We start from the raw sequence: 22,864 nt of genomic DNA, 5'->3' as shown, positions 1-22,864 counted from the left end.
GGGTCGAAAGAGGAATTGTCGGCAGGGCTCATTACATCCAGCAACCTCTCAGGATCCAACTGCATGAGGTCGAAAAAGGAATTGTTGTCAGGACTCATGACATCCACTACATCTAGGAATCTCTCAGGATCCACCTGTATAGGATCAAAAGATGCATTTTTTTTAGGACTCATTTCAGCACTTTGAATTTCACTATTTGATTTCACTTCCCTATCATTGCGGATCTTCTGGTGCTTGTTTCGGGATGAAGACCGTGAACATGTCCTCTCCCTCGGAGAGCAATTGATTTGCTTTTCACCCGAGTGTGTTTTCTGGTGCCTGTGAAGATTTTGTTTCCGTGAAAATGCCTTCCCGCACACAGCGCAATTGAATTGCTTTTCGTTCTTGTGTGTTTTCTGGTGTCTGTTAAGATTTGATTTATCCGCAAATACCTTTCCACAAATAGAGCAATTGAACGGCTTCTCGCCCGTGTGTGTTTTCTGGTGACTGTAAAGAATAGATTTCCAAGCAAATGCCTTCCCACAAACAGAGCACTTGAATGGCTTCTCGCACGTGTGTGTTTTCTGGTGATTGTTTAGAGTTGATTTCTCTGCAAAAGCCTTCAAACAAACAGAGCACTTGAATGGCTTCTCGCCCGTGTGTGTTTTCTGGTGACTGTTTAGAGTTGATTTCTGTGTAAATGCCTTCTCACAAACAGAGCACTTGAATGGCTTCTCACCCGTGTGTATCTTCTGGTGAGAGTTAAGATTGGATTTACGTGAAAATGCCTTCCCACACACAGAGCAATTGAACGGCTTCTCGCCCGTGTGTGCGTGGCGCTGTGGAGAGTTCATCTGCTCCATGTGACTGATTCTTCAGAGCAGAGTAACAGTCGCGGGTGTTGTTGAGAGTTAAAGGCACCCTCTAAGCTGCGTGGATGTCTGGCTCAAATCGCCAAAAAGCAAACTCTCACTAACGTCTAACCGACACACATTAACGTCTCGTAAGTCGGGCTACACGCGACTACCAGTTGTATCCACTAACAAAGACACTTACTTGTTGATGCACGGCGTGTCGATGTCCCTGTAACCCGTCTGAAGAGATCGCCACGAACTCTCCCAGTCGCCAGGCAATCGGGCTCGCCAGGCTGGGTCTCGCAGGAGAAGGGTAATCTGCAGAGCGAGGAGTTGCGCGTCTATCCTCAGCGAAATCCCTCTCGAAATGGTCTTGAGGTCTGATTTTTAGCCCCTTATAACTCCCCTCTAGCATACAAATCCTTTGTTCTCGACTTGGCCATTGCATTAAATAGTTAATTTCTACATTTACAATCCGCATATTAATCAACATAGCTTAACTAATTAAACTTTAATATGTATGTACATCCCACTGTTTGAATAATTACATACATTTACATGCATAATTCCGTGTTTATTGTTAATTTATTCACCCGCAATTTCATAAACTTTACATTTTATTGTTATGTTTTTAAATTTACAATCTGCATTTCTAGCTTAAGGGTACGGGTAAGGAATCAAAACCCGTTTTCGACCTCTGAGTGGAACGCACTACTTATTATATTATAGCCTCGTGTGCAAATAATTGAGGGGCAACGTGGTGATGAATGCGGCACCACAACAAGGAACTACAGGGATGAGACTCCCCGCTCGTGGTGCTAAATTAATGAAAACAGCGCCACTGAGCGGACAGAGCCCCGCCCCTACAGCTCGTGCGTGTGACGTCATGAGTGTGACGTCATGAGTGTGATCAGCGGACAGCCACGATGCTGCCAGGTGAGGGTCAACTTGTGTGCTGGAGATGCTTCACCTGAAACTCGCCTCCACGCGTGTTCGCTATGAACATTGTAGCAATAAGGGACGATTAGTCGTCTTTAACATGTCAGGTCTTTATTGTTCTGCAAGTAAATTAACCTTCTTGGTTCTTTCGGTAAAGTCACGTAGAAGGGAAATAATAAAATAATAAAAATAAAACATAATACAATTATTTTATTATGTTTTATTTTCTTCTTCATCTTCTTGGTTCTTTCGGTAAAGTCACGTAGAAGGGAAATAATACAAATAATAAAATAATGTTTATAAAGTTTTTTATTCTGTTGAATTTTTTTATTATTATTTAATAAAAATAAAACATAATAAAAATAATTTTATAAAAAAATGTAATTTTTTATTTTATTATTTTATTATTTCCCGTCTTCAATAAGGGACGATTAGTCATCTTTAACATGTCAGGTCTTTATTGTTCTGCAAGTAAATTGAAGTTAAAACTCGTAGAAACACATGCACACTCGTGTGTGAATGCATACTGCTGTTTCGACAGTCGTGTTTATAAGCACACTTGTGTGTGTATGTCTACTCGTCCGTGTTTTTTAAGAAAGGATATGGTTGAAATAACGTATGATCAGTCATCTTTAAAAACAATTCAGGTCTTTATTAATCTGCAAGAAAATTCACGTTAATACTCGTATTGAAATCTTTATTAATACGCTTGCTCAAACAGGAAGGAACTAGGCAAATTATTTCCCAATTTCAACAGTTAAAACATATTCTTAAAATCTAACACGTAAACGTCGATTTCCCCATTGACGTCCTTTTCGACTGAAGCCATTCGTCCAAAAGTCCAAGCCATCAAACACAAGAACAACGAACGTGCAATCCACGCACACTCTGAAACCTATTATTGAAAGTTATTTATTTATTACACAATGAAAAAATAAAATAAAGAATATGTTTAAAATATTGATCACAGTATTTCTCCAACTTTAGCTCAACAAAACCACTTAACCACGAGAGAAAAATTCGAAATTGAACCACGACACAACCACTGCGCTTCACAACACATCAACAAGTAGTCCGATAGGACTACGAAGCACCAGCTTAACGTGACACAGTCTGGAATTAACAAGACAGCACGCTCACATCATTTGCTGTGAGAAAATTACAACACATGCCACCTTCTAGCATAAGCACCAGCCATTTAACAGCCCCGATGATCCAACTACCAGACGAAGCAATGTATCTTTCGAAGTATAAAATTGTTGCCATCCTGAAGTAAGTGAACACTTCTGGAACTTAAAAGAAAGACTTTCATCTGAACACATTCACATGACTCTAGCTCGGAGTAATGGAAATGACTGAAAAACTACATCTAAGAGACACGAATATACACAGGGCAACAGTTAACAGATGAACTCAATACGTTTGAGTCTTCAGCCACTCCACTACATCCAGCCATCTCTCAGGATCCAACTTCATGGGGTCGAAAGTGGAATTTCCTTTAGAATTCATTACATCACTTTCGAATTCAGCTTTTTATTCCTGATGACTTGTGAAGTGTTTTCTAACCGTGAAAATGCTTCAAACACACAGAGCAATCAAACATATTTGTTCAAATGATCACACTAGCTTGGAGTACTGCTGCAAATCACTGATTCAAAAAGAGTTGTACGTTATTAATTGATCTTACAGAGATACAGACATGCACGTTCCAGGACTTCAACAGCTAAAAGAAGTGCTCAAAACTTTGATTTTCCAGCCACTCCAGCAGCCATTTTTGAGTATCCAACTGCATGGGGTCGAAAGTGGAATTGTCTTCAGCGCTGATTACATCCACTACATCTAGCCATCTCTCAGGATCCAACTGCATGGGGTCGAAAAATGAATTGTCGTCAGGACTCATTACATCCGCTACATTCAACGATCTCTCAGGATCCACCTGCCTAGGTTCGAAAGATGCATTTTTTTCAGGACTCATTTCAGCACTTTGAATTTCACTATTTGATTTCACTTCCCTATCATTGCGGATCTTCTGATGCTTGTTTCGGGGTGATGACCGTGAACATGTCCTCTCCCTCGGAGAGCAATTGATTCGCTTTTCACCCGAGTGTGTTTTCTGGTGTCTGTTAAGATTTGATTTATCCGCAAATGCCTTTCCACAAATAGAGCAATTGAACGGCTTCTCGCCCGTGTGTGTTTTCTGGTGACTGTAAAGAATAGATTTCCAAGCAAATGCCTTCCGACAAACAGATCACTTGAATGGCTTCTCGCCCGTGTGTGTTTTCTGGTGATTGTTTAGAGTTGATTTCTCTGCAAATGCCTTCAAACAAACAGAGCACTTGAATGGCTTCTCGCCCGTGTGTGTTTTTTGGTGATTGTGAAGATGTGCTGACTGCAAATGCCTTCCCACACACAGTGCACTTGAACGGCTTCTCGCCCGTGTGTGCGTGGCGCTGTGGAGAGTTCATCTGCTCCATGTGACTGATTCTTCAGAGCAGAGTAACAGTCGCGGGTGTTGTTGAGAGTTAAAGGCACCCTCTAAGCTGCGTGGATGTCTGTTTCAAATCGCAAAAAAGCAAACTCTCACTACCGTCTAACCAACACACATTAACGTCTCGTAAGTCGGGCTACACGCGACTACCAGTTTTATCCACTAACGAAGACACTTACTTGTTGATGCATGGCGAAAATGCACGAATGTGCATACACACCGCTTTGTACATACACACACGGGTGCACATGCATACACGAGTGCGTACACCCATTTGTGCATCTATACATACAACACATATGTATAGATGCACAAATGAGTGTAAATGCAACGGGGTGTAGATACATGCACAGTGTAATTGCACACAGCAATATACATAAACACATGTGCACGCATACAAGCAGTGTGCATGCTCAGGGATTGCGTTTCAACACACACAAATATGCGAGCACACACGATTGTACATCCATACACACGTGTACAGACCCACACGTGTCCATGAACGAGTGGAAATACACACACGAATGCACATGCACACGAATTTACCCACAGAGAAGTACACCCCCATGTCCATACACATGGCTACAGTTCCCTGCTGTAATGGCTGGTGCTTATGCTAGAAGGTGGCATGTGTTGTAATTATTGCACAGCAAATGATGTGAGCGTGCTGTCTTGTTTATTCCAAACGTTGTCACGTTAAGGTGGTGCTTCGTAGTCCTATCGGATTACTTGTTGATGTAGTGTGATGCGCATTGGTTGTGAGGTGTTTCAATTCCTGATTTTACTCTCGTTGTTAAGTGGTCTTGTTGAGCTAAAGTTGGAGAAAGACATTGCTCACACACGCTTACAAGCGATACCATTTCGATTATCAATAAAAGTGTATGAGTACCTGGTGCGGTGTGTAAACATTGCCACTGGGGAGACAAAGGCGGTCGGGCGTGGTGCTGGCCACCCACCCCCTCGTGTACCGTTGCGGCCTTCATAGGTGCTCGCTAACAGCACTTGCCCCTACAGTCTGTTAAGGCTATACGGGGGATCTTTATCTTTGTGTGTACAAAGCGGGGTGGATGCACATTCGTGCATTTTTCTCCACCGCTGTGTATGTCCACTCGTGTGTGGGTGTGTGTGCAAGGGAGTGTATATGTGTACTCGTGTAAGTATGTGTAGTGGAACACACAACTTATTTTCATATTGTGTCGTACAAAGAATTGAGGGGCAACGTGGTGATGAATGCGGCACCACAACAGGGAACTACAGGGATGAGACTCCCCGCTCGTGGTGCTAAATTAATGAAAACAGCGCCACTGAGCGGACAGAGCCCCGCCCCTACAGCTCGTGCGTGTGACGTCATGAGTGTGACGTCATGAGTGTGATCAGCGGACAGCCACGTTGCTGCCAGGTGAGGGTCAACTTGTGTGCTGGAGATGCTTCACCTGAAACTCGCCTAAACACGTGTTCGCTATGAACATTGTAGCAATAAGAGACGATTAGTTATCTTTAACATGTCAGGTCTTTATTGTTCTGCAAGTAAATTACAGATAAAACTCGTAGAAACACATGCACACTCGTGTGTGAATGCACACCGCTGTATAGACAGTCGTGTTTATAAGCACACTTGTGTGTGTATGTCTACTCGTCCGTGTTTTTTCAAGGAAGGATATGGTTGAAATAACGTACGATCAGTAATCTTTAAAATCAATTCAGGTCTTTATTAATCTGCAAGAAAATTCACGTTAACACTCGTATTGAAATCTTTATTAATACGCTTGCTCAAACAGGAAGGAACTGGGCAAATTATTTCCCAATTTCAACAGTTAAAACATATTCTTAAAATCTAACACGTAAACGTCGATTTCCCCATTGACGTCCTTTTCGACTGAAGCCATTCGTCCAGAAGTCCAAGCCATCAAACACAAGAACAACGAACGTGCAATCCACGCACACTCTGAAACCTATACTTTAAGTTATTTATTTATTACACAATGATAAAAAAATTAAAGAACATGTTTAAAATATTGAGCAAAGTTGTGATCACAGTATTTCTCCAACTTTAGCTCAACAAAATCACTTAACCACGAGAGTAAAATTAGAAATTGAATCACCACACAACCACTGCGCTTCACAACACATCAACAAGTAGTCCGATAGGACTACAAAGCACCACCTTAACGTGACGAAGTCTAGAATAAACTTGAATACGCAATTAGCTGTGAGAAGATGACATGGCACCTTCTACCATAAACACCACACATTTAGCAGTCCCGATGATACAACCACCAGACGAAGCAACGCATCTATAGAAGTATAACATTGTTGTCATCCTGAAATAAGTGAACACTTCTGGAACTTAAAAGGAATACGTTCATCTGAACACATTATAGAGCATTCACAACATCACTCTATTTCGATTTAAAGCTTTCGTGACTGCAGGGATCAATCTTCTTGGTTCTTTTGGTAAAGTCACGTAGAAGTGAAGTAATAAAATAATAAAAATAAAACATAATAAAATAATTTTCACGACGTTTCGGCCACAACGCAAGCAGCCATCTTCAGGTGAAGAATAGGTCTGTCAAGTAGACAGAGTCTGAATGACTACTTGACGGACCTGTTCTCCACCTGACGACGGCTGCTTGCGTTGTGGCCGAAACATCACTCTAGCTTGGAGTACTGGAAATCACGGAAATAATATTTCGTACCTTATTAACTGATCTAACAGAGACACAAACATGCACATTCCAGGACTTCAAGAGTTAACAGAAGTTCTCAAAACTTTGACTCTCCAGCCATTCCAGCAGCCATTTCTCAGTATCCACCTGCATGGGGTCGAAAGAGGAATTGTCGGCAGGGCTCATTACATCCAGCAACCTCTCAGGATCCAACTGCATGAGGTCGAAAAAGGAATTGTTGTCAGGACTCATGACATCCACTACATCTAGGGATTTCTCAGGATCCACCTGTATAGGATCAAAAGATGCATTTTTTTCAGGACTCATTGCAGCACTTTGCATTACACCTTTTGATTCCACTTCCCTATCATTGCGGATCTTCTGATGCTTGTTTCGTGGTGATGACCGTGAACATGTCCTCTCCCTCGGAGAGCAATTGATTCGCTTGTGTGTTTTCTGATGCCTGTGAAGATTTGATTTATCACCAAATGCCTTTCCACAAATAGAGCAATTGAACGGCTTCTCGCCCGTGTGTGTTTTCTGGTGACTGTGAAGAATAGTTTTCCGTGCAAATGCCTTCCCACAAACAGAGCACTTGAATGGCTTCTCGCCCGTGTGTGTTTTCTGATGACTGTGAAGATTTGATTTCTGTGAAAATGCCTTCCCACAAACAGAGCACTTGAACGGCTTCTCGCCAGTGTGTGTTTTCTGGTGACTGTGAAGATTTGATTTCTCTGCAAATGCCTTCCCACAAACAGAGCACCTGAATGGCTTCTCGCCTGTGTGTGTTTTCTGGTGACTGTGAAGATGTGATTTCCGTGAAAATGCCTTCCCACACAAAGAGCACTTGAACGGCTTCTCGCCCGTGTGTGCGTGGCGCTGTGGAGAGTGTATCTGCTCCATGTGACTGATTCTTCAGAGCAGAGTAATAGTCGCGGGTGTTGTTGAGAGTTAAAGGCACCCTCTAAGCTGCGTGGATGTCTGTCTCAAATCGCCAAGAATCAAATTCTCACTAACGTCTAACCGAGACAATAACGCCACGTAAGTCGAACTACACACGCTATTACCAGTTTATCCACTAACGAAGACACTTACTTGTTGATGTACGGCGTGTCGATGTCCCTGTAACCCGTCTGAAGAGATCGCCACGAACTCTCCGAGTCGCCAGGCAATCGTGCTCGCCAGGCTGGGTCTCGCAGGAGAAGGGTAATCTGCAGAGCGAGGAGTCGAGCGTCTATCCTCAGTGAAATCCCTCTGGAAATGGTCTTGAGGTCTGATTTTAAGCCCCTTATAACTCCCCTCTAGCATACAAATCCTTTGTTCTCGACTTGGCCATTGCATTCAATAGTTAATTTCTACATTTACAATCCGCATATTAATCAACATAGCTTAACTAATTAAACTTTAATATGTATGTACATCCCACTGTTTGAATAATTACATACATTTACATGCATAATTCCGTGTTTATTGTTAATTTATTCACCCGCAATTTCATAAACTTTACATTTTATTGTTATGTTTTTAAATTTACAATCTGCATTTCTAGCTTAAGGGTACGGGTAAGGAATCAAAACCCGTTTTCGACCTCTGAGTGGAACGCACGACTTATTATATTATAGCCTCGTGTGCAAAGAATTGAGGGGCAACGTGGTGATGAATGCGGCACCACAACAGGGAACTACAGGGATGAGACTCCCCGCTCGTGGTGCTAAATTAATGAAAACAGCGCCACTGAGCGGACAGAGCCCCGCCCCTACAGCTCGTGCGTGTGACGTCATGAGTGTGACGTCACGAGTGTGATCAGCGGACAGCCACGATGCTGCCAGGTGAGGGTCAACTTGTGTGCTGGAGATGCTTCACCTGAAACTCGCCTCCACACGTGTTCGCTATGAACATTGTAGCAATAAGGGACGATTAGTCATCTTTAACATGTCAGGTCTTTATTGTTCTGCAAGAAAATTAACCTTCTTGGTTCTTTCGGTAAAGTCACGAAGAAGGGAAATAATAAAATAATAAAAATAAAACATAATACAATTATTTTATTATGTTTTGTTTTCTGCTTCATCTTCTTGGTTCTTTCGGTAAAGTCACATAGAAGGGAAATAATAAAAGAATGTTATGAATTAATTTTATTCTGTTTTAAATTATTATTTTATTATTTAATAAAAAATAAAACATAATAAAATTACGTTATAAAATTTTTGTATTGTTTTGTTTTTATTATTATTTTTTTTTTATTCCCCTTCTTCAATAAGGGACGATAATTCATCTTTAACATGTCAGGTCTTTATTGTTCTGCAAGTAAATTAACCTTCTTGGTAAAATAATAAAAATAAAACATCATACAATTATTTTATTACGTTTTATTTTCTTCTTCATCTTCTTGGTTCTTTCGGTAAAGTCACGTAGAAGGGAAATAATACAATAATTTTATGAATTAATTTTATTCTGTTTTAAATTATTATTTTATTATATAAAAAAAATAAAACATAATAAAATTAAGTTATAAAATTTTTTTATTGTTTTATTTTTATTATTTTTTTTTTATTTCCCTTCTTCAATAAGGGACGATTAGTTATCTTTAACATGTCAGGTCTTTATTGTTCTGCAAGTAAATTAACGTAAAAACTCGTAGAAACACATGCACACTCGTGTGTGAATGCACACCGCTGTATAGACAGTCGTGTTTATAAGCACACTTGTGTGTGTATGTCTACTCGTCCGTCTTTTTCTAAGGAAGGATATGGTTGAAATAACGTACGATCAGTCATCTTTAAAAACAATTCGGGTCTTTATTAATCTGCAAGAAAATTCACGTTAACACTCGTATCGAAATCTTTATTAATACGCATGCTCAAACAGGAAGGAACTGGGCAAATTATTTCCCAATAGGAATTCAACAGTTAAAACATATTCTTAAAATTCAACACGTGAACGTCGATTTCCCCATTGACGTCCTTTTCGACTGAAGCCATTCGTCCAGAAGTCCAAGCCATCAAACACAAGAACAACGAACGTGCAATCCACGCACACTCTGAAACCTATTACTTTAAGTTATTTATTACACAATGATAAAAAAAATGTTTAAAATATAGAGCAAAGTTGTGATCACAGTATTTCTCCAACTTTAGCTCAACAAAACCACTTAACCACGAGAAATTGAACCACCACACAACCACTGCGCTTCACAACACATCAACAAGTAGTCCGATAGGACTACAAAGCACCACCTTAGCGTGACGAAGTCTGGAATAAACAAGACAGCACGCACACATGATTTGCTGCAAGAAGATTACAACACATGCCACCTTCTAGCATAAGCACCAGCCATTTAGCAGCCCCGATGATCCAACTACCAGACGAAGCAATGTATCTTTCGAAGTATAAAATTGTTGCCATCCTGAAATAAGTGAACACTTCTGGAACTTAACAGGAAGACTTTCAACTGAACACATTATAGAGCATTCACAACATAACTCTAGCTTAACAGATGTATTCAATACGTTTGAGTCTTCAACCACTCCACTACATCCAGCCATCTCTCCGGATCCAACTTCACTCTGCATTTTACTTTTATATTTCACTTCCCTATCATTGCGGATCCTCTGATGCTTGTTTCGGTGTGATGACTGTGAACATGTCCTCTCCCTCGTAGAGCAATTAAATGGCGTCTCGCCCGAGTGTGTTTTCTGGTGACTGTGAAGATTTTATTTCCGTGAAAATGCCTTTCCGCACACAGCGCAATTGAATGGCTTCTCGTTCGTGTGTGTTTTCTGGTGTCTGTTTAGATGTGATTTCTCCGCAAATGCCTTCCCACAAACAGAGCAACTGAATGGCTTCTCGCTCGTGTGTGTTTTCTGGTGTCTGTTAAGATGGTGTTTATGTGAAAATGCCTTCCCACACACAGAGCAATTGAACGGCTTCTCGCCCGTGTGTGCGTGGCGATGTGGATAGTTTATCTCCTCCATGTGACTGATTCTTCAGAGCAGAGTAACAGTCGCGGGTGTTGTTGATAGTTAAAGGCACTCTCTAAGCTGCGTGAATGTCTAAATAAAATCCACACAAGCAAACTCTCACTAACGTATAACCGACACACAGTAACGTCTCGTAAGGTGGGCTACACGCGACTACCAGTTTATCCGCTAACGATGACACTTACTTGTTGATGCACGGCGTGTCGATGTCCCTGTAACCCGTCTGAAGATATCTCCACGAACTCTCCCAGTCGCCAGGCAATCGGGCTCGCCAGGCTGGGTCTCGCAGGAGAAGGGTAATCTGCAGAGCGAGGAGTTGCGCGTCTATCCTCAGCGAAATCCCTCTCGAAATGGTCTTGAGGTCTGATTTTAAGGTCTGAATTCAAGCCCCTTATAACTCCCCTCTCGCATTCAAATCCTTTGTTCTCGTTTTTGATTATCATAGACTTTGCATTCAATTGTTAATTTTTACATTAACAATCCGCATATTAATCAACATAGCTTAACTAATTAAACTTTAATATGTATGTACATCCCACTGTTTGAATAATTACATACATACACATGCCTAATTCCTTGTTTATTGTTAATTTATTCACCCGCAATGTCATAAACTTTACATTTTATTGTTATGTTTTTAAATTTACAATCTGCATTTCTAGTTTAAGGGTACGGGTAAGGAATCAAAACCCGTTTTCGACCTCTGAGTGGAACGCACTACTTATTATATTATAGCCTCGTGTGCAAAGAATTGAGGGGTAACGTGGTAATGAATGCGGCACCACAACAGGGAACTACAGGGATGAGACTCCCCGCTCGTGGTGCTAAATTATTGAAAACAGCGCCACTGAGCGGACAGAGCCCCGCCCCTACAGCTCGTGCGTGTGACGTCATGAGTGTGACGTCACGAGTGTGATCAGCGGACAGCCACGATGCTGCCAGGTGAGGGTCAACTTGTGTGCTGGAGATGCTTCACCTGAAACTCGCCTCCACACGTGTTCGCTATGAACATTGTAGCAATAAGGGACGATTAGTCGTCTTTAACATGTCAGCTCTTTATTTTTCTGCAAGTAAATGAACCTTCTTGGTTCTTTCGGTAAAGTCACGTAGAAGGGAAATAATACAAATAATAAAATAATGTTTATAAAGTTATTTTATTCTGTTGAATTTTTTTTTATTATTTAATAAAAATAAAACATCATAAAAATAATTTCATAAAAAAATGTAATTTTTTATTTTTATTATTTTATTATTTCCCTTCTTCAATAAGGGACGATTAGTCATCTTTAACATGTCAGGTCTTTATTGTTCTGCAAGTAAATTGAAGTTAAAACTCGTAGAAACACATGCACACTCGTGTGTGAATGCATACTGCTGTTTCGACAGTCGTGTTTATAAGCACACTTGTGTGTGTATGTCTACTCGTCCGTGTTTTTTAAGAAAGGATATGGTTGAAATAACGTATGATCAGTCATCTTTAAAAACAATTCAGGTCTTTATTAATCTGCAAGAAAATTCACGTTAATACTCGTATTGAAATCTTTATTAATACGCTTGCTCAAACAGGAAGGAACTAGGCAAATTTTTTCCCAATTTCAACAGTTAAAACATATTCTTAAAATCTAACACGTAAACGTCGATTTCCCCATTGACGTCCTTTTCGACTGAAGCCATTCGTCCAAAAGTCCAAGCCATCAAACACAAGAACAACGAACGTGCAATCCACGCACACTCTGAAACCTATAATTTTAAGTTATTTTACTTATTAAACATTGATAAAAAAAATTAAAGAACATCTTCTTGGTTCTTTCAGTAAAGTCACGTAGAATGGAAATAAAAAAATAAAAATAAAACATAATAAAATATTATTATTTTATTATTTCCATTATATGTGACTTTACCGAAAGAACCAAGGAGATGAATCTCTGCAGTTACGAAAGCTTTAAATCGAAAATTAAGAACATGTTTAAAATATTGAGCAAAGTTGTGATCACAGTATTTCTCCAACTTTAGCTCAACAAAACCACTTAACCACGAGAGTAAAATTAGAAATTGAACCACCACACAACCACTGCGCTTCACAACACATCAACAAGTAGTCCGATAGGACTACAAAGCACCACCTTAACGTGACGAAGTCTAGAATAAACTTTAACACGCAATTAGCTGTGAGAAGATGACATGGCACCTTCTACCATAAACACCAAACATTTACCATTCCCGATGATACAACCACCAGACGAAGCAACGCATCTATAGAAGTATAACAATGTTGTCATCCTGAAATAAGTGAACACTTCTGGAAATTAAAAGGAATACGTTCATCTCAACACAGTATAGACCATTCACAACATCACTCTAGCTCGGAGTACTGGATATCACTGAAAAAATATATCTAAGAGACACGAATATACACAGGGCAACAGTTAACAGATGTACTCAATACGCTTGAGTCTCCAGCCACTCCACTACATCCAGCCATCTCTCAGGATTCAACTGCATGGGGTCGAATGAGGAATTGTCGTCAGGACTCATTACATCCACTACATTCAGCAATCTCTCATGATCCACCTGCAAAGGTTCGAAAGATGAAATTTTTTCAGGACTCATTGCAGAACTTAGCATTACACCTTTTGATGTCACTTCCCGATCATTGCGGATGTTCTGATGCTTGTTTCGGGGTGATGACTGTGAACATGTCCTCTCCCTCGTAGAGCAATTAAATGGCTTTTCACCCGAGTGTGTTTTCTGGTGCCTGTGAAGATGTGATTTCTCCGCAAATGCCTTCCCACAAACAGAGCACCTGAATGGCTTCTCGCCCGTGTGTGTTTTCTGGTGTCTGTGAAGATATGATTTAGGTAAAAATGCCTTCCCGCACAAAGAGCACCTGAATGGCTTCTCGCCTGTGTGTGTCTTCTGGTGAGTGTTAAGAAGTGATTTCTGTGAAAATGCCTTCCCACACACAGAGCAATTGAATGGCTTCTCGCCCGTGTGTGTTTTCTGGTGCCTGTGAAGATGTGATGAATCTGCAAATGACTTCCCACACACAGAGCATTTGAATGGCTTCTCGCCCGTGTGTGCGTGGCGCTGTGGAGAGAGTATCTGCTCCATGTGATTCTTCAGATCAGAGTAACAGTCGCGGGTGTTGTTGAGAGTTAAAAGCACCCTCTAAGCTGCGTGGATGTCTGGCTCAAATCGCCAAGAAGCAAATTCACACTAACGTCTGACCGAGACAATAACGCCTCGTAAGTCGAACTACACACGCTATTACCAGTTTATCCACTAACGAAGACACTTACTTGTTGATGCATGGAGTGTCGATGTCCCTGTAACCCGTCTGAAGAGATCGCCACGAACTCTCCCAGTCGCCAGGCAATCGTGCTCGCCAGGCTGGGTCCCGCAGGAGAAGGGCAATCTGCAGAGCGAGGAGTTGCGCCTCTATCCTCAGCGAAATCCCTCTCGAAATGGTCTTGAGGTCTGATTTTAAGCCCCTTATAACTCCCCTCTAGCATACAAATCCTTTGTTCTCGACTTGGCCATTGCATTAAATAGTTAATTTCTACATTTACAATCCGCATATCAATCTACATAGCTTAACTAATTAAACTTTAATATGTATGTACATCCCACTGTTTGAATAATTACATACATCTACATGCATAATTCCGTGTTTATTGTTAATTTATTCACCCGCAATTGCATAAACTTTACATTTTATTGTTATGTTATTAAATTTACAATCTGCATTTCTAGCTTAAGGGTACGGGTAAGGAATCAAAACCCGTTTTCGACCTCTGAGTGGAACGCACTATTTATTATATTATAGCCTCGTGTGCAAAGAATTGAGGGGCAACGTGGTGATGAATGCGGCACCACAACAGGGAACTACAGGGATGAGACTCCCCGCTCGTGGTGCTAAATTAATGAAAACAGCGCCACTGAGCGGACAGAGCCCCGCCCCTACAGCTCGTGCGTGTGACGTCATGAGTGTGACGTCATGAGTGTGATCAGCGGACAGCCACGATGCTGCCAGGTGAGGGTCAACTTGTGTGCTGGAGATGCTTCACCTGAAACTCGCCTCCACGCGTGTTCGCTATGAACATTGTAGCAATAAGGGACGATTAGTCATCTTTAACATGTCAGGTCTTTATTGTTCTGCAAGAAAATTCACGTTAATACTCGTATCGAAATCTTTATTCATACGCATGCTCAAACAGGAAGGAACTAGGCAAATTATTTCCCAATAGGAATTCAACAGTTAAAACATATTCTTAAAATCTAACACGTAAACGTCGATTTCCCCATCGACGTCCTTTTGACTGAAGCCATTCGTCCAGAAGTCCAAGCCATCAAACACAAGAACAACGAACGTGAAATCCACGCACACTCTGAAACCTATTACTTTAAGTTATTTTGTTTATTACACAATGATAAAATATTTTTTAAGAACATCTTCTTGGTTCTTTCGGTAAAGTCACGTAGAATGGAAATAATAAAATAATAAAAATAAAACATCATAAAATATTATTATTTTATTATTTCCATTCTACGTCACTTTACCTGAAAGAACCAAGAAGATGAATCCCTGCAGTCACGAAAGCTTTAAATCGAAAATTAAGAACATGTTTAAAATATTGAGCAAAGTTGTGATCACAGTATTTCTCCAACTTTGGCTCAACAAAACCACTTAACCACGAGAGTAAAATTAGAAATTGAACCACCACACAACCACTGCGCTTCACAACACATCAACAAGTAGTCCGATAGGACTACAAAGCACCAACTTAACGTGACGAATTCTAGAATAAACTTTAACACGCAATTAGCGGTGAGAAGATGACATGGCACCTTCCACCATAAACACCACGCATTTACCAGTCCCGATGATACAACCACCAGACGAAGCAATGCATCTATAGAAGTATAACATTGGTGTCATCCTGAAATAAGTGAACACTTCTGGAACTTAAAAGGAATACGTTCATCTGAACACATTATAGAGCATTCACAACATCACTCTAGCTCGGTGTACTGGAAATCACTGAAAAAATATATCTAAGAGACACGAATATACACAGGGCAACAGTTAACAGATGTACTCAATACGTTAGAGTCTTCAGCCACTCCACTACATCCAGCCATCTCTTCATATCCAACTTCATGGGGTCGAAAGTGTAATTTCCTTTAGAACTCATTGCATCACTTTCGAATTCAGCTTTTTATTCCTGATGACTCGTGAAGTGTTTTCTAACCGTGAAAATGCTTCAAACACACAGAGCAATCAAACATATTTGTTCAAATGATCACACTATACTTGGAGTACTGCTGCAAATCACTGATTCAAAAAGAGTTGTACGTTATTAATTGATCTTACAGAGATACAAACATGAACGTTCCAGGAATTCAACAGCTAAAAGAAGTGCTCAAAACTTTGATTTTCCAGCCACTCCAGCAGCCATTTTTGAGTATCCAACTGCATGGCGTCGAAAGTGGAATTGTCTTCAGCGCTGATTGCATCCACTACATCTAGCCATCTCTCAGGATCCAACTGCATGGGGTCGAAAGATGAATTGTCGTCAGGGCTCATTACATCCAGCAACCTCTCAGGATCCAACTGCATGAGATCGAAAGAGGAATTGTTGTCAGGACTCATGACATCCACTACATCTAGGCATCTCTCAGGATCCACCTGCCTCGGTTCAAAAGATGAATTTTTTTCAGGACTCATTGCAGTACTTTGCATCTTACTTTTTGATATCACTTCATCATAATTGCGCATCTTCTGAGGCTTGTTTTGGAGTGATGGCCGTGAACATGTCCTCTCCTTCGGAGAGCAATTGATTCGCTTTTCACCCGTGTGTGTTTTCTGATGACTGCGAAGAACTGACTTTCGTGCAAATGCCTTCCCACAAAGAGAGCACTTGAATGGCTTCTCACCCGAGTGTGTTGTCTGGTGACTGTGAAGAACTGACTTTCGTGCAAATGTCTTCCCACAAACAGAGCACTTGAATGCCTTCTCACCCGAGTGTGTTTTCTGGTGAGTGTTAAGATTGGGTTTCTGTGAAAATGTCTTCCCACAAACAGAGCACTTGAATGACTTCTCGCCCATGTGTGTTTTCTGGTGCCTGTTTAGATTTGATTTATCCGCAAATGCCTTCCCACAAACAGAGCACTTGGATGGCTTCTCGCCTGTGTGTATTTTCTTGTGAGTGTCAAGATTTGATTTCTGTGAAAATGCCTTCCCGCACACAGCGCAATTGAATGACTTCTCGTTCGTGTGTGTTTTCTGGTGTCTGTTTAGATGTGATTTCTCCGCAAATGCCTTCCCACAAACAGAGCAACTGAATGGCTTCTCGCTCGTGTGTGTTTTCTGGTGTCTGTTAAGATGGCGTTTATGTGAAAATGTCTTCCCACACACAGAGCACTTGAACGGCTTCTCGTCTGTGTGTGTTTTCTAATGACTGTGAAGATGTGATTTCCGTGAAAATGCCTTCCCACACACAGAGCAATTGAACGGCTTCTCGCCCGCGTGTGTTTTATGGTGAGTGTTAAGATGGGATTTCCGTGAAAATGCCTTCCCACACACAAAGCAATTGAACGGCTTCTCGCCCGAGTGTGCTTTCTGGTGCCTTTGAAGATTTGATTTCCATGAAAATCCTTTCCCACACAATGAGCACTTGAACGGCTTCTCGCCCGTGTGTGCGTGGCGCTGTGGAGAGTTTATCTGCTCCATGTGACTGATTCTTCAGAGCAGAGTAACAGTCGCGGGTGTTGTTGAGAGTTAAAGGCACCCTCTAAGCTGCGTGGATGTCTGTCTCAAATCGCAAAAAAGCAAACTCTCACTACCGTCTAACCGACACACAGTAACGTCTCGTAAGCCGGGCTACACGCTACTACCAGTTTTATCCACTAACAAAGACACTTACTTGTTGATGCACTTCGTGTCGATGTCCCTGTAACCCGTCTGAAGAGATCGCACGAATTCTCCCAGTAGCCAGGCAATCGTGCTCGCCAGGCTGGGTCTCGCAGGAGAAGGGTAATCTGCAGAGCGAGGAGTTGCGCGTCTATCCTCAGCGAAATCCCTCTCGAAATGGTCTTGAGGACTGATTTTAAGCCCCTTATAACTGCCCTCTAGCATTCAAATCCTTTGTTCTCGTCTTGGATTATCATAGACTTTGCATTCAATTGTTAATTTTTACATTAACAATCCGCATATGTAGCAACATAGCTTAGCTAATCCGGCCATTGTAATTTAACCTTAATACATATGCATATCTCACTACATAATTGTACGCTTCCGTTTAAATAAAGATCTACATATCCATGCATTATTCCGTGCTTCGTGTTAATTTGCCAATATTCACCCGACAATGTCCTTTAAACTGATGCAAGTTTAGAGGATTTAACATCGACATACAGTCTGAAGTATCAAAATGCTGATGTCCAATTCGATTTGGACGAAGAGTTGCAAATGTATACTGTACTGACTTTGTTTTATAAAAAATATTTAAGTATTTGTGTTGATATGAGCGCGTCAGTAAATCAAGGTGATTTGTTTAATTTAATTCACGACAATTATTATGATTGCTCTCAAACACTTTTATTGATAATCGAAATGGTATCGCTTGTAAGCGTGTGTGAGCAATGTCTTTCTCCAAATTTAGCTCAACAAGACCACTTAACAAAGCGGTGTGTATGCACATTCGTGTATTTTCCTACAGCACTGTGTATGTCCACTCGTGTGTGGGTGTGTGTACAAGGGAGTGTATATGTGGGGAGCGGCGGTGTAGCGGTTAGCGCACTGCGCTATGAACCCGGTGACACGGGTTCGATTCCCGATCACGGCCAACACCAGTGACGATTATCTAAACCGGTCCCGGGCCTCCCTTAGGTCGACTCAGCCTCAAATGAGTACCTAGTGCGGTGTGTAAACATCGTCGTGTACCGTTGCGGCCTTCATAGGTGCTCGCTAACAGCACTTGCCCCTACAGTCTGTTAAGGCTATACGGGGGATCTTTATCTTTGTGTGTACAAAGCCTTGTGGATGCACATTCGTGCATTTTTCTCCACCGCTGTGTATGTCCACTCGTGTGTGGGTGTGTGTACAAGGGAGTGTATATGTGTACTCGTGTAAGTATGTGTAGTGGAACACACAACTTATTTTCATATTGTGTCGTACAAATAATTGAGGGGCAACGTGGTGATGAATGCGGCACCACAACAGGGAAATACAGGGATGAGACTCCCCGCTCGTGGTGCTAAATTGATGAAAACAGCGCCACTGAGCGGACAGAGCCCCGCCCCTACAGCTCGTGCGTGTGACGTCATGAGTGTGACGTCATGAGTGTGATCAGCGGACAGCCACGATGCTGCCAGGTGAGGGTCAACTTGTGTGCTGGAGATGCTTCACCTGAAACTCGCCTCCACACGTGTTCGCTATGAACATTGTAGCAATAAGGGACGATTAGTCATCTTTAACATGTCAGGTCGTTATTGTTCTGTAAGTAAATTAACCTTCTTGGTTCTTTCGGTAAAGTCACGAAGAAGGGAAATAATAAAATAATTGAAATAAAACATTATACAATTATTTTATTATGTTTTATTTTCTTCTTCATCTTCTTGGCTCTTTCGGTAAAGTCACGTAGAAGGGAAATAATAAAATAATAAAACATAACAAAATTATTTTATGAAGTAATTTGATTCAGTAAAAATTTAATATTTTATTATTTAATTAAAATAAAACATAATAAAGTTATTTTATTAAAAAAATTATTGCTTTATTTGTATTATTTTATTATTTCCCTTCTTCAATAAGGGACGATTAGTCATCTTTAACATGTCAGGTCTTTATTGTTCTGCAAGAAAATTAAAGTTAAAACGCGTAGAAACACATGCACACTCGTGTCTGAATGCACACCGCTGTATAGACAGTCGTGTTTATAAGCACACTTGTGTGTGTATGTCTACTCGTCCGTGTTTTATTAAGGAAGGATATGGTTGAAATAACGTACGAGCAGTCATCTTCAAAAAACAATTCAGGTCTTTATTAATCTGCAAGAAAATTCACGTTAATACTCGTATCGAAATCTTTATTAATACGCATGCTCAAACAGGAAGGAACTGGGCAAATTATTTCCCAACAGGAATTCACCAGTTAAAACATATTCTTAAAATATAACACGTAAACATCGATTTCCCCATTGACGTCCTTTTCGACGGAAGCCATTCGTCCAGAAGTCCAAGCCATCAAACACAAGAACAACGAACGTGCAATCCACGCACACTCTGAAACCTATTATTTTAAGTTATTTTATTTATTACACAATAATAAAAAAATTAAAGAACATGTTTGAAATATTGAGCAAAGTTGTGATCACAGTATTTCTCCAAATTTAGCTCAACAAAACCACTTAACCACGAGAGTAAAATAAGAAATTGAACCACCACACAACCACTGCGCTTCACAACACATCAACAAGTAGTCCGATAGGACTACAAAGCACCACCTTAACGTGACGAAGTCTAGAATAAACTTTAACACGCAATTAGCTGTGAGAAGATGACATGGCACCTTCTACCATAAACACCACACATTTACCAGTCCCGATGATACAACCACCAGACGAAGCAACGCATCTATATAAGTATAACATTGTTGTCATCCTGAAATGAGTGAACACTTCTGGAACTTAAAAGGAAGACTTTCATCTGTACACATTATAAAGCATTGACAAGATCACTCTTGCTTGGAGTAATGGAAATCGCTGAAAAAATATCTAAGAGACACGAATATACATAATTCAACAGTTAACAGATGTACTCAATACGTTTGAGTTTTCAGAAACTCCACTACATCCAGCCATCTCTCCGGATCCAACTTCATGGGGTCGAAAGAGGAATTGTCGTCAGGACTCATTGCATCCACTACATTCAGCAATCTCTCAGGATCCACCTGTCTAGGTTCGAAACATGCATTTTTTTCAGGACTCATTTCAGCACTTTGATGCTTGTTTCGGGGTGATGACTGTGAACATGTCCTCTCCCTCGTAGAGCAATTTAATGGCTTTTCACCCGAGTGTGTTTTCTGGTGCCTGTGAAGAGCTGACTTCCATGCAAATGCCTTCCCACAAAGAGAGCACTTGAATGGATTCTCGCTCGAGTGTGTTTTCTGGTGACTGTGAAGATTTGATTTACGTGAAAATGCCTTCCCGCACACAGAGCAATTGAACGGCTTCTCGCCCGTGTGTGCGTGGCGCTGTGGAGAGTTTATCTGCTCCATGTGACTTATTCTTCAGAGCAGAGTAATAGTCGCGGGTGTTGTTGAGAGTTAAAGGCACCCTCTAAGCTGCGTGGATGTCTGTCTCAAATCGCCAAGAATCAAATTCTCACTAACGTCTAACCGAGACAATAACGCCTCGTAAGTCGAACTACACACGCTATTACCAGTTTATCCACTAACAAAGACACTTACTTGTTGATGCACGGCGTGTCGATGTCCCTGTAACCCGTCTGAAGAGATCGCCACGAACTCTCCGAGTCGCCACGCAATCGTGCTCGCCAGGCTGGGTCTCGCAGGAGAAGGGTAATCTGCAGAGCGAGGAGTTGCTCGTCTATCCTCAGTGAAATCCCTCTCGAAATGGTCTTGAGGTCTGATTTTAAGCCCGTTATAACTCCCCTCTAGCATACAAATCCTTTGTTCTCGACTTGGCCATTGCATTAAATAGTTAATTTCTACATTTACAATCCGCAAATTAATCAACATAGCTTAACTAATTAAACTTTAATATGTATGTACATCCCACTGTTTGAATAATTACATACATCTACATGCATAATTCCGTGTTTATTGTTAATGTATTCACCCGCAATTTCATAAACTTTACATTTTATTGTTATGTTTTTAAATTTACAATCTGTATTTCTAGCTTAAGGGTACGGGTAAGGAATCAAAACCCGTTTTCGACCTCTGAGTGGAACGCACTACTTATTATATTATAGCCTCGTGTGCAAAGAATTGAGGGGCAACGTGGTGATGAATGCGGCACCACAAAAGCGAACTACAGGGATGAGACTCCCCGCTCGTGGTGCTAAATTAATGAAAACAGCGCCACTGAGCGGACAGAGCCCCGCCCCTACAGCTCGTGCGTGTGACGTCATGAGTGTGACGTCATGAGTGTGATCAGCTGACAGCCACGATGCTGCCAGGTGAGGGTAAACTTGTGTGCTGGAGATGCTTCACCTGAAACTCGCCTCCACGCGTGTTCGCTATGAACATTGTAGCACTATAGGACGATTTGTCATCTTTAACATGTCAGATCTTTATTGTTCTGCAAGAAAATTAAAGTTAAAACTCGTCGAGACACATGCCCACTCGTGTGTGAATGCACACCGCTGTATAGACAGTCGTGTTTAACACGTTCCTTCGGAGTGGGCAGGTACGAACTTGGTTGGACAGCGCATTCGTGCAATCCGTGTTGGATACCGTAGTCATGTTGGAGGTTGTAGCTGTTACTATTGCATCGGACGTCGTTCACGCGCAGCACGGAGACGTGCCGTTCAACGAGATGCTCCGGCAGGGTGCACTGCTCGGCGACTTGCTCATTGGTGAGGCGGAACGCAACAGGAAGCTGTTCGACGGGGCCGGCTCTCATCATTGAAGACAAAGGCGTCGGGATGGTTTGCGCACAGGTGGAAATACAGCAGCGCCAGACGCGGATCCTTCGCGAAATTTTGCGACTTCGCCAGGAACCTGACGGTCTCCTCACTAGGGTCCTGCTCAGCGAGAGCGGTCTCGGCCAGAGACGCGAGCATGACGTCCTCAGTATCGACGCTGACGCGTCGCTTCTCGGCCTTCGCGACGCGTGCGTGCTCCAGTCGGGCAGCACGCTCTTCGGGCGTCTCGTCCTTTATTGTGCGCTCGCCGCAGTACTGTGGCCAGACGTCGCCGATGGTTGCGAACAT

General features: G+C 41.6%; 1 pseudogene; it reads right to left on the bottom strand.

Moving 5' to 3' along the window:
* Positions 1 to 22,864, bottom strand: part of LOC133362251 (zinc finger protein 721-like) — a 42,154-nt pseudogene extending 19,290 nt beyond the window's left edge.

This window comes from Lethenteron reissneri, unplaced genomic scaffold (assembly GCF_015708825.2).
Source record: "Lethenteron reissneri isolate LAM-NWPU_2019-01 unplaced genomic scaffold, ASM1570882v1 scaffold_141, whole genome shotgun sequence".
NCBI lineage: Eukaryota > Metazoa > Chordata > Hyperoartia > Petromyzontiformes > Petromyzontidae > Lethenteron > Lethenteron reissneri.
The sequence above is the reverse complement of the archived record's forward strand: the minus strand, read 5'-3'. Positions and strand labels throughout refer to the sequence as shown.